Source organism: Dioscorea cayenensis, chromosome 16, assembly GCF_009730915.1.
Source record: "Dioscorea cayenensis subsp. rotundata cultivar TDr96_F1 chromosome 16, TDr96_F1_v2_PseudoChromosome.rev07_lg8_w22 25.fasta, whole genome shotgun sequence".
In the NCBI taxonomy this organism is placed as follows: domain Eukaryota; kingdom Viridiplantae; phylum Streptophyta; class Magnoliopsida; order Dioscoreales; family Dioscoreaceae; genus Dioscorea; species Dioscorea cayenensis.
Window position 1 is genome coordinate 5,616,751 of NC_052486.1, and position 13,728 is coordinate 5,630,478.

Genomic DNA, 13,728 nt, shown 5'->3' on the forward strand with positions numbered 1-13,728 from the left:
GCAGCTCCAGGTTATGACCCGAGGGAACCCTTTGATATTGATTGAAGGAGATCCCAACCTTGAACGTGCACTTAGAAGAAAAGGGAAAGAACCTATACAAGAACAATCTAATCTAGCTGATTTGGAAGTAGAAGAATATGAAAATATGGCAAAACAGAATAAGCAGCAGCGGACATTATTCGATTATGCGGACCTTTTAGTATTGGGGACATAATCAAGCATTGTGCGTCCCCGATTCATACTCGAACTTGATTTGAAGCAGGCATTCATCCTCATTTTGTAGCAATCGCATAGTTTAATGGTTTGGCCGATAAGGATCCAAAGCAGTTATATAGAAAAACTTTATCGAGGTGTATGACATGCTTAAGATAAATGGGGTAACGGATGATACCATCAAGTTGAGAGCCTTTCCATTTTCCTAGAAAGGGAGAGCGAAGCAGTGGCTCCACTCATTACCTGGAGCATCAATTACCACATGGGAAGAGATGGTAAAAGCTTTAATTGGCCGTTATTTCCCTCCCAAAAAATCTGTAAAGCTTAGGAATGTGATCTCATCCTTTGTACAATTGGAATTGTAGTCTCTATTTGAGACATGGGAAAAGTTCAAGGAGCTCTTGAGAAATTGCCTGCAACATGGATTCCGGAGTGGATGATTGTTCAAACTTATTACAACGGTTTAAATTCGAGTAGAAGGCAACTCTTAGATGAGGTAGCAGAACGTACCTTAGGTAGCAAGACCCCCGGTGAGCCCGTCAACTAATTGAAGAAATGGGGTTAAACAACTACCAATGGAATGCTAGGGAGAAGAAAAAGGTGGCCGACCTTCATGAGATAGATGCAGTAACTTCGAATAGAGTGGCAGCCGTGACTACTTGCACCAGGTGTGGTGGAGGACATGCTCTCTCTGATTGCCTGCTCTATATTGGTGATGTATCTTCGATTGAGAATGTCGATTTTATAGTTAATGCTATGAGGAATCAAGGAAACCCATACAGCAACACCTACAATCTGGGTTGGAAGAGTCATTTCAATTTCTCATCGAGCAACCAAGGTACACAAAAGGCCATGGGGCCATCGGGTTTCTAACAACAACAGCAAGCCCCAAACATGGAAAACAGAGTTTCAGGTTTGAAGACCCGAATGAATGATTTGGAGAAGGCCTTAACTATGTTTGTACAATCATCGATACAAGATTCCAATCGAGTTGAGGCTACACTTCACAACCACACCACCTCTTTGAATAATCTTGAAAAATAAAGTAGGGCGATTGGCAAGTCCTTATCGGAAAAAAGCCACAAGGAAGCTTACCGAGTAACACCGAAACCAACCCTAAAGAGCATGTGAAGGCTATCACTTTGAGAAGTGGTCATGAGGTTGAGGGAGTAAGCTTCTGAGTGAGAAGCCCAATGAACACGCACCCGAGGCTATAGAGGTTAAGAAAGAAGCAAGCAAAGAGAAGGAGGTGGCATCCCCACCTTTCAAGCCAAGAATCCCTTGTCCCTCTAGATTGAAAAATGACCAAGGGGATGAATAGTACAAGAAGTTCCTAAGTTTGTTCAAACAACTCCACATCAATATTCCTTTTTGTTGAGGCATTTGCTCAAATGCCTATGTATGCAAATTCTTGAAAGATTTGTTGACCAACAAGAGGATGTTGGAGGACATTGCTTTAGTGATCTTAGATGCTTCTTGCTCGGAGGTGTTGCAAAAGAATATGCCGAACAAGAAGAAAGACCTGGGAAGCTTCATCATTCCATGTAACATTAGCAATTTGGGTGAAGAAATGGCATTGGCGGACTCATGGGCGATATCAACGTCATGCCATACACCTTCTTTCAGAAGCTAGGCTTGGGAGAGCCTAGGCCCACTCGAATGACTTTGCAATTAGCGGATCTAATAGTGAGACATCGATGAGGATGCGGATGCACCCTTGATACTTAGGAGGCCGTTCTTGCGGACTTCATTGATTGACATGGATGGCGGAGAGTTAACATTGAGAGTTGGAGATGACAATTTCACATACCGCCTAGCTGAAGCCATGCGGCATTCTCTTGATTTCGATGATACTTTGTATTTTATAGACACTACTAATGAGATTGTTGATGAATATATGCAGGAAATGTTCAATCCGGACCCGTACAAGGGTTTGTTTGACCAAGAGGTAGACAATGAAGGAATCATGATGCTTGGTTAGAGCGGAAGAAGTACCATCAACCCCGAGGGATCATGAAAGAAGGTGCTCTAGAAGATGAAGAGGGCTCAAAGACGCCACTGGAAACGCTCCAAGGTCTGTTGGAGACGTGCTGCGAAACAGGAACAAATTGGATGAATCATTGCTAGGTGGTCCCAATCCCGATAATTCCTCTTCTACCTTCAAGAGACTTTGCTCATCATGTTTCCAAGTCATGGGTAAGAGGGCAACCTTCATTTATGAGCCCTCGTGAGGTAAGACAAGGTACGTCAAGCTAAGTGACGTTAAACAAGCGCTTCTTGGGAGGCAACCCAAGTGTTTACTATTTTCTTAATTTGGTAGTTTAGTGTTTGCTTGAATAAATTGTTGAGTGTTAGTGTCTTGATTTGTAGATGCTTTTGATATGATTTTCTTGTGGATTTGTAATTTCACCGTGTGTTTTCATGTGAATTTGATGAAGTTTTGGTAGTTTGAGCTATCTATCATGTTTCTCACTGGTATAGTTGCATATTAGGGCAGGCTCTAAGTGTGTAAACATGTTCAGAAATTTTTTGCAGAGCCTGGAGAGTTTTCTAAGGCATCTAGAGAAAATAGACGGGTGTGTGGAATTAACACACGGTCGTGGTTTTGTATTGTGAGCTCATCCAGGAGAAGGCACATTGAGTGGACTCACCCTTGTGAACGACCTTGTAATTCTCGCACACTCATGGGTAATTTCCACACGGGTGTGTGATTTCCGCAGAGACTTGGCAAACTATCCCGAGAGCGCACAGGGGCGTCTACTCGTCCCTGTGGATGAACTTGTGAAATATCCACGGGCGTGGATAATTTCTACAAGCCCATGCGGATCTCTGCGACAAGTTCTCTCCATCCCGAGAAGACAGGGCGTGCGGTCGCCCTCGTTAGTTAGGGCTTGTGAATGCCCACGCCGTGCGAGTATTTCCACACGGGTGTGTGAGAAACTTAGCGATTCTTCTCGAGTGGACGGAGAAGCCACGGGGGGCTTGCTGAGCCCACTGTGGGTCCAGCGCATGGGCGTGGGTATTTCCCACACACCCATGTATTTGCGTTCAGAGGCAGTGAGTGTTTTCCCGAGAGTGCACAGGGGCGTGCACCTGCCCCTGTGAAGCTTTCCTGTGGAGGCGCATGGGCGTTGGTAATTTCCGCATGGCCGTGCGATTGTACAGAACGCCAAGAAGCGCGAGCCCTTTTAAAGGATCATCGTTTCTTCTCATTCCCACACTCCCTCTTCGCCTGAGAGCACCCTCATACTTCTTCCCGACATCGCACTGCCATATTTGGAGGGATTTTTGTGTGGTTTTCCTGCGGCTTCAAGGTTTCCACTTCAACTAGTCGGTAAGCCCTATCTTTTGTTTTCTTCACAAATTCTTGATTTTAACCTATGAAACTAGTGAATAATGCTTCGTTTCTATAATTAGAATGAGTATGCATGTTTAGAATGAAGTTAAAAGTGATTTAACGGTGTATTTTTTTATTTTTGAGGCGTGGCCATGCCTTTTTCACTCCCCGTGGATCCACACGGGCATGCAGAAATTCCACACGACTGTGTGGATTTCTGCAACATTGCATAATTGACTTGTTTGATCAGTTTTCTTTCAAATTTTGCAGATTATGGCACGCAGGTCAAAGAAGCAAGCTGATAAGTGGCCGCATGAGTCATCTCTTGAGTCCGAGGGCATGAGATTCACTATACCCGAGCATCAGGCCCGTTACGAGTGTTTGTTGAGACTTCGGTTAGGACAGACTCAATTCTTAGACATGAGCATACTGAGAGATTTACTGACGAGGAGACAAGTTCAGCCGATGAGGTTAAGGATCTCGTGTCGGTGGGTGGTTGGAGGCAGTTGTTGTCGATTAGATAGCCAGCCATCGGTGAGCTTACAATAGAGGTCTTGTCGTCATTTGAGTTCGACAGATCCTATGTGAGATTTGTCAGCCACGACGTCTTTCAATTCAGAGCACTTGGACATCACTATAGTCTGAGTATCACTCAGTTCTCATTTCGGGCCGGCTTGTACGAGGAGGCATTTATAGACAATGAGGATTATTCTCAATTACCGACAGATTATCCTGGAGCTTATAAAACATTATATGGTCCGGGCCAGTATGAGCCGGGGGTGTCCAAGGCCATGTGTCTTTCACAACCTGCGTATCGATATCTACATGCCATCATGAGCAGGTCGATGAATGGCCGTGGTGATAGCACCCTGCCGTTACGGAAATGGCGAGGAGCTTCTGTACTTGTATTTGATGATGCAACGCATACCGATCCATCTAGGGCACATCGTCGCTGACTACATTTGATATGAGGGCCAGTATGCCAGATTGGGAGCGATCTTCTCGAGTCCACACATTACGAGATTAGCTTTTGGGTATGGGTCTCTTGGGGCTCGATTTGCGGGCCCGAGAAGACGCAGCATACTTGCCCCGAGCCTAGAGATGATGAGATTGATGGGCATGGTTCGCGAGGTTCGGACGAGGGGTTTATGCTCGGGTGCTACCGGTTCTAGAGATAGCCAAGGAGGAGGGTGATGATGCCGAGGCTTCCGAGCCAACCCCTGAGCTTCAGCCAGCACCAATGGAGACCGAGGCACATCATATGGCAGAGGATCCATCCCCAAGATGCATGTTTTCACCATCTCGAACCCATGATCGCTTTTGAGAGGCTCGAGAGTGCTCTGTGGGGGGTGATATGGACGAGGTCGCCGAGGTTCGAGCGAGATTGCTCGAGATTCGGGCTATCGCGAGCCACCACAGACATCTAGAGTTCATGGCACATTTCGATATGTTATTGTGGATTTTTAGAGCGAGACGTCGCCTCATCATTTGTCTTGTGGCCGAGAACTCCCCCAAAGCATGTCCAAAGACCTTTATCCCCTATTCTAGCACCGGTTGACCCACCATGTACTTCATCACCACCACTAGTAACAACGAGAGGAGCCGAGTACTGACGCCAACACTTGATTTGTTTTTTTTTCATTTCTTTTACTTTTGCACTTATATTTTGGACTTGTATTCTCATAAAGGACTCCCCTTCTTAGTTTATCTTTTATTTTACTGTATCGTGTTGTATTCATTGCTTTCTCTTTTATATACTCAAGTTGTTTTATTTTTATTGAGCTTCACTAAACCCCCTCGTGTATGCGTGTAGATGGTCTTATCATCATGGGAATTGGGAACTTTGTCATGGGCACGGCCAAGGTGTTTCGGCACTTGGCCATGTGAGCTTCTCAACCCGTTAGAACAACACTCACAAGGACTTAGCTCAAGGTGTTTTCAGACTTTAGTCGTGTTCGTGTCGGGTTGACCGTGAATCGACACGCTTTAACCCCCGACACGAACACGACTACGATTATTAAATGGGTAATTTTTTAGAACACGAACACGACACGTCTAAAACCCGTGGTGACACAACACGACACGTTTAACACGTTTAAGTCTTAAATAGGTCAATACGACCTGTTTATCTGTTTAAAAGCACGACACAACACGACACGCTTTAACACGCCACTACCGACTACGACACGTGACACGAATTTTTAATCAAAAAAGTTTTTTAAAAATCCAAACTAACATTAAACATAAAATACTTAAACATCATATTTATAGTGAGAATAATTCAATTAATTTATCAAGTTTACTATTAGACACATTTACATATTCATATTAAACGGGTTAACCGTGTCATATACGTGTCAACCCGTTTATGACACGAACCCGCTTAATTTAGGCATGTCATAAATGGGTCAACCCGTTTATGACACTAACCCGTTTAACCCAAATCCAAACCCTCCTAAGACCGTGTAGGGTGTCGGGTGTCGGGTAAACGTGTCATGTCAAAAATTGCCACCCCTACTTAGCTCCATCAAATGCAACAATAGGAGTCAGGGAAGTATTGTTTTGATTGCTTATCCCACATTTGAATTTAATTGATATACATTATGAGTGAGCTTACATGACTACATTGGGGACAATGTACAACTTAAGTGTGGGGGGCAGTTTCATAGTGCACACATCTTTTATATTAGTTTTGATTGATATACATGCTCACATAACCAATGGCGGTTCATCTTAGTTGCAATAATTGTATTCATGAGTTTAGGAGAATATTTAACATTGAATATCCTCATGCTCTATTTTTTGCTTGAATTTTTAGGAATTTTTGCCCGATTAATACTTGTTGTACTTCTCACTCTTGAAACCCTTTTGGAAACTCAAGTTTGATGTTAAAAGGACTAAGTATAGTTGTTTCTTTAGTTAATTAAAAAAAAGGATCAAAATAGTTTTATTTCTTATTTGTGCTTGTTGGGTGGAAAGAGCTACCACCTATGAAGTGTGAAGCGACTCTCATAAGTCAGATACTAGTTATGCCCTAATAGAGAAAGAGCTATCTCATAGGATGGGTGAAAGATACCACTCCGGTAGAAAGAGCTACCACCTCGAAAGTGTGAAAGCCACCTTAGCGGCCGCTTTGGAAAGGGCTACCTTAGAGGATGTGTGAAGATACTACCACCTTTGAAATGATTTTGTTACTTTGTGTAGATCAATAAGTCCCTTGTGTGTAGAACTTTGAGGAGTATAATGTGGGTTGTTTTGAGTGGGCTCACGCACTTAAACGATTTCTGGTTTGTTGTCCTTTTTGATTCAAGTTTTTAACTAGAGCATTGATTTTTCATATTTAGTGTTGAAATTTTCCTTACTTGTAGAATGCTCTCATTGTATGCTTTGGTGAACCTAAGGCCAAGCACTTCCAATGTCTCCTTCATCTATGCATATAATGCTTTAATCTTTGCTTGAGGACAAGCAAAAGCTTAAGTGTGGGGGAGTTTGATAAGTGCTTGTGCGATAAGAATACAAAGTGTTCTTTCCTTGTGTTGTGCATTATTTTTTTCTTATGCTTTTAACGCTTATATGGGTGTATTTATGTTACTTTCATGCGTGTAGGATTATGAGGCCGATTATGAGATAAAGAAGCCAATGTGGGTCGTAATGCACTAATTTGGAGGAAATCTTGCTAAGGTTCAAACACGAAGACATAGTTCGGGTTCCAGATGCAGGAATCAGTGCCAACCTGCTCGTACTCGAGTTAGCACAACTATTTGGAGGGACACAAGGGCAGTCACATTTAAACATTCTGACTTGTGCATATAGAACAAGATCTCCACCAACATATCCGTTATTAAATAAGCAAGGCGATCCACGACATAAATGTGTGCTTGTTTGTTTTACCTCGATGAAAGTATGGATTCGGGAGTATTTCGAGCCGGTATTGTAGTAGGGTATTATAGAAAATACGTAGAAAAAAATACTATAGCAAAGACCTTTGCTACATGGCCAAGAAAAACAAGAAAATAGAGAATCAACACGGCCATGTGAAAAAAATCCACGGGTCGCCCACATGGGAGTGTGGATTACCGATTCCAACCCTTAAAAAGCCGATTTCAGCATTCTTTTTCTCCATTTTTCCCCTATCCTTTCTTCCACCTTTCTCCATCTTTGAGGCGCCGGAGCTAGGGTTTAGAGAAGCTTTGGAATGGCTTTTGGAGAGGTTTGACTGACCTTCAACACCGTGTTTCCTTCGAAAGAGAGCTATTGGTGGAGCTTTCGTCGGCACCCGATCCGACGAGGTGTGCCATAGGTTTGACGAGGGAGACCTTTGAAGAAAACGCGGCCGATCCACAAGACCTTCAACATGAACACAAGGGGTTTTCATTCATGGATTGCATCTCTTTACTTTTGATTTCATTATCGATTCTATTTTGCTCCATGGAGAGCTAAACCCCTAGTGGGTACTTGGGTATTTGTGAACCCTAGGATGCATTCATTTCACTGAATCTCTTTATTATGCTTTTAATTAATTGATGTTTATTATGAGTTCCAATCTTGTAGGCTTAATTGTTTGAATACTCCCCTACAGTGACACTAGGGTTGAGAGTTCTTGTTGGTAACTCTTGTGAGTGAGTGACACACCACGAGAGTTTGACAAAGCTAGATTGAAGAGGGTTGAGGGGTGAGTTGAGAGGGAGCGAGGCGTCCCCTTTCCCCTCCGGTGTGATCTATCCTACCTCCACATTCCAAGAGTTCTTTGTGGCCATAGTTGAGTGAATGGGCTAAGGGATGACTTTCCGCCAGGGCTTAGTTGTGAGTGCAACGGAGTGAAGCGTTGAAGTGATTTTAGCACCTAGGGCTTAATTGTGGTTAGGGACCTTCTACTTGGACCAAAGAGTTAGGTCTATACATAGGAATAGGTTTTATCACTTGGAATCCCTAGAACTCATTGCAATTCTATACGAGTGAGAGATTGTGAGGTTATTCAATTTCTCCTCCAGGACATGTATAGAGTTAGGCATGGTTGACCTTAGATTTGGGACCATATATTAAAGGATCTCCACGACTCATTAATGCATTAGTTAGAAAGCATAATAGGGGGTTTTGCACTTGAAACGATTGTCCTAGGCGGAACAATATCCGGGTACCCCATTTATCGTCGATTGCCTCCCCTATCTTTTACTTGCGCCTCCTTTATCTTTTCTTATTTTTGTTTGCATTGAGTTTGTTTTCACATCACTTTCAACATATTTTCATTCTAGTTAAATAGCAATCTTGGTGGTTCTAAGCACTATTCCCTGTGGATTTGACTACCCTCTCACCGAGGTATTATTACTTCGACACCAGTGCACTAGCGGTTTACACGCATATTCGGTCGTGTCATTGTCTTTGTACTGTTATTTCTATTTTGGTTTAAGAATCATGAGTTTTGTGAAACGTAAAAAAAAAATTAGATGTAGAATGAATTGCATTAAAATCTGTCGCTATAATATTAATTAGATGTTGTATTTGTTTTGCAATTCAAATTTCTTGTGATTTTTTTTCAGTCAAACTAAATATTTTTTGTCAATCCTATGGCTAGATTATACACAGGTTCCAATAAGAATGAGTTCCAAGATGATAATGGTTCAATAGAACAAGGTAGGCTCTGGATTTGGAAGTAGAAGCATATATATATATATGAACCCTCGTGTTTTGCATGTTTTGAGTCACTGACATGAATTCTTTCTTTGAATAGTTGTGTCATCTACGATTTCAAATAAAAATCTAATAAGATACTCTCACTAAATACATAACACACTAAATTATCAAGACTAACTACATGATATTCAAGAATTTGCAATGATTTAATAGTATAAAAAAATATTACAAACCCAAGAAACCCAATCAACATCAATGAACATCAATTATTTTAATTTTCACTTTCACAAAAATAATATGCTTCCAGTATAAACATAAAAAAAAAAAAAAAAGCAATTGTGAATGCTTCAATATATTTGATGTTGATTGGTGCTTCATTGGATCATATTATAACAATTATTTCAATTTTTTTTTTAAATTTTGACATTAATCAATGGTTTATATATAAATAAATTATTAAATTGCTTATATATCCGGCAAAAGTAGGTATTTAACTCATGGTTTTCTATTATGAGAAATATGTTTAATCGTACTTGATGATCCAATGAGGCACCAGGATGTATGTTTCCTGTATAAACTCCTAAAGCCTTTTTGCCGATAGATCTCACCTAAAGAAAAGATATTTTGCATGTTTTTCTCAATGAGTTTTGAATCAAAATCCACTATCAAATTAAATCAAATTAAATGCAACAAGAAAAATTCTTAAAAAGAAATGCAAAAATTTATAGGGCATACCAATAGAGCTTCCCTAGCTCTAGGGTTTTGAAAAGGAAGAAAAAGTGGAAAAGTTCTTCATTAACGGCAGGGTTCTCAAAAGGAAGACTGGACAAAAGAGAAAAATTTTTATTTTAAAAAAGGGTAGTATTGGAACTTTGCATGCTTCATATTTACATAGTCTACTAGTCAAAGGAAACGTAATTACAAATTAACCACTACCTTACATCATTTATTTTTCAACCAAACACATGAAAATGTTTCACATCCTTAACTTTCAATGGAAAGTTGTTATTTTCCCACATACCAAATAACCTCTTAGTGTTAGGGCCAAGGAATACATCCCCAAGTGAATCCCTGGCCCATTGACGATAATTGGTCTGGCCTAAGCTTGGGCGATGCTCTGATGCCCAAGTTAATTAGGGCTTTTATATAGAAAAAATAGAGGATAAGATCGGAGGATTTTGTTTTGGGTTTTATTGTGGTGGAATTTGAATTTATTTCTAGATTTGAATTTAGTTTCTCTTTACCTTGATGACAATAAGCTTTCTTATAACTTTCAACATAATTAACATAATTCTGTAGCCTTAGAGATTCAATTTCCTTATTAGATATTTGAATAGACTTTGCATAATACCAAACCTTCAACTTAGGCCTGGTCCTAGCTTGTTATTGTATATGATGATCTTTTGGAGAGGTAGCGTATTTCGAGAAACTTTCTTTCTTGTGTAAAAAACTAATCTCACATGAACGCAAGCCCTATCTTCTTTAATTAACCCTCTTTTCATTGTTAACCCCTTTGTTTTATCTTGGAGTAAGGATCTCTTTCTTTTTCCCTCTTTCATTGAGAATCAAGATAAGATATTTCATCTCATCTCTTTCGTGGTTTTTCTTCTTATACTTTGCATCGATTCGCATCATCCTCACCTAACTTCTTTAATTTTTCATTTTTTGAGATTAGATCTTTGATTTTGTGAGATCATATGCTTAGATTCATTGAATGTTAATGTTGAAACTTAGAAAATTAAAGATTTCTATATGAAGTTGTATTAAATGATTATATGAAAAATAGATATGAGAAGACAAGTATTAAAAAAGATACAGATATATTTAACAACTACATAATTACATGATTAAATAGTGTGTTTCTGCTAAGCACAGTCTATCACATGAGCCCTCAATATATCAACATGACAATATTTGATTTCATCAACTTAGCAATGACTAGCATGAAAATATATTATCTACATTCTTTGATTAATAACTTTTATAATAGAGAGTATATTTACTATAAATTTTTTTAAAAGCATTTTATACTTTTATGTTTATTTGATATTATTTAAGATACTTTGATTTCATCAACATTTTTAAAGGCCTTGATTTCATCATACATTTTATAGGTCAATTTTGGATTATAATTGCTGAAAATAGAAGAAGAATATGCAATATTCTTGACAGCTTATATTGTCGCTCTACATTTTAATAACCTACTTTCTATCATTAGTTAAATGTTTGAGTACAATCGCTTCAGATTGAAAAATGGAAAGCAAAAAACGAAACAAAAGAAAAAAGAAAAAAAGGATAAGTTACACTTATGAGAGATATCTCATTAGGTAAGTCAATTTTAGAAGAATGGTATTTGATTTAGATTTGGCTTGTATTTAGAAAATTAGGATGAATAGAGTAGCCTTTTACAAATGATGTGATATGCTTAAAAAAATTATTTATATAAATGTTTCTAATGTAATATTTTTTAATTTGAACTATTTAATATACTAATTAATGTGTTTCATGTTAAACTTCATAATTATTTAGGTGTTTTAAATGTGACTTACGTTAAGGTCAACGCTCGGAAGTGGAAAAGCCTAGACACATGACAAGGAAAGAAGAAATTTCCACTAATGTTCTAGGTGTGTGTTCACAAGATTTGCAATTTATATAGATATTTCCTGGTTGTGAAGGTTCCACAGCAGATTCTAGGATATTGTAAAATGCAATTTCAAGGCCAAATAGATTAAAAGTTCCTCAAGGTAATAATATCATATGTTCTCAAACTAGTAAAACATTAATATAATCGGGTCTCTCTGGTCAACAAACTCAAGAGAAGAAGACTTTTCAATAAATAGATTGACCAGCCAACCACATATCTCCGTTTACCATTACTTTGTACCAAAAATAACACAGACATGAATTAAATTCTTTTCCTGATCGCCGGTCATATGTATAGGACCAACTGGGGTATTGGTTATGGCCTTAAAGATATTTTAGAAGCCCATAAAAGTCCATTTACAAGACAGGGTCCTAAGGGTCTTTATGAAATTCTAACAACATCATGTCATGCTCAATTATCTCTTAACCTGGCTATGTTAGGTTCTTTAACAATTGTTGTAGCTCACCATATGTATTCCATGCCCCCCTATCCATACCTGGCTATTGATTATGGTACACAACTTTCCTTGTTCACACATCACATGTGGATCGGTGGATTTCTCATAGTTGGTGCCTGCAGACTTGTCGCCATTTTTTTATCCAAAGATTGGTCGGGTACAAAATACAAGAGATTGAGTGATTATAATACTCTTTTCTCTCAAAACATACACCAACTTAACTAACATAATGAGAGAAGATCAAATCCCGACTTCTCACCAACCGCATGCCTCACCATCCCAATTTGGTACAATGCCATGCTTGTAAGGGTTCTTCTTCCATTCTCACCACTCCATTGCTTACAACACCTTGCAGTCAATCCATCACCCAAATTGTGATGTTCGCTAGCTTTGCATCTCCATGCCTCCTGTCAGCAGCCTATCTTCAATCATATCATCAACAACCCCTCTTGATTGTAGTTCGCGCACTCCAATCAAGTTTCTCATAGCTGCATGCTTTTCAGGTGGGAGTGGTTTGGTAAACAAGTCTGCTAACTACTTATCTATCAAACAATAGTGAAGAGAGATCACATTGTTCATAACCAATCCCTTGATAAAGTGATAACACACATTGACGTGCTTAGTTCTCCCATAATGTACAGGGTTCTTGGCCACGACAATTGCTGATTGATTGTAACACCACAGGCTAGTTGAGTTGCTGATTGAATGCCCACACTCTTGCAAAATTCTCCTAAACCATACAAATTGACAAGATATTGATCTTGCTAAGATGTACTCTGCCTCCGTAGTTGATAAGGCCACTATCTCCTACTTTCTTGAACTCTATATGACACTACACTCAAGCCCAGGCGAAGTACCATCCCTAATGCGCTTTTCCTATCAGATAAGGAACCTCCCCCTCAATCACTGTCTAAGAATACTTCTAACACTCCTTCATCAACTTGAGAGAACCACATCCCATGCTCTTTAGTTCCTACCTGGTATTTCTCCACTCATTTTGCTGCAAAGAAATGATCATTAGTTGGACAATTCATGTACCAAGATAGATAACTTACTGAGAAACAAATGTCGGCCCAAGTGTGGGTGAGATATAGGAGCTTCTCAATGAGACTTCTGTATATTCTTATATCAGCAAATTAAACTTCTGGTGTCCCCTAAGATCTATCATTCACTCCCATTGGAGTCATAACTAGCTTGCAGTTCTTCATGTTGAGTTTTTGTAATAAATTCTTAATGTAATTCTTCTCCTTAATAAAATTGCCATCTGATTCTTGCTTAACCTCGAGTCCAAGGAAGTAATTCAGTTCTCCCAAGTCTGACATTTCAAAGTTCTCCATCATTTGTGTTTTGAATTGATTAATGAGAGCAATAGATGATCTTGTATATATGATATCATCCACATATTGGCTCAGTAGTAAGCTTTCTCCATTTGCTTGCTCCTTTCTA

General features: G+C 39.4%; 1 non-coding gene across 1 annotated transcript; it reads right to left on the bottom strand.

Moving 5' to 3' along the window:
- Positions 1 to 533: 533 nt before the first annotated feature.
- LOC120279747 lies at positions 534 to 640 on the bottom strand. Its single transcript, XR_005542050.1, has one exon. It is a non-coding gene; the product is annotated as a small nucleolar RNA R71 (small nucleolar RNA).
- Positions 641 to 13,728: the final 13,088 nt, after the last annotated feature.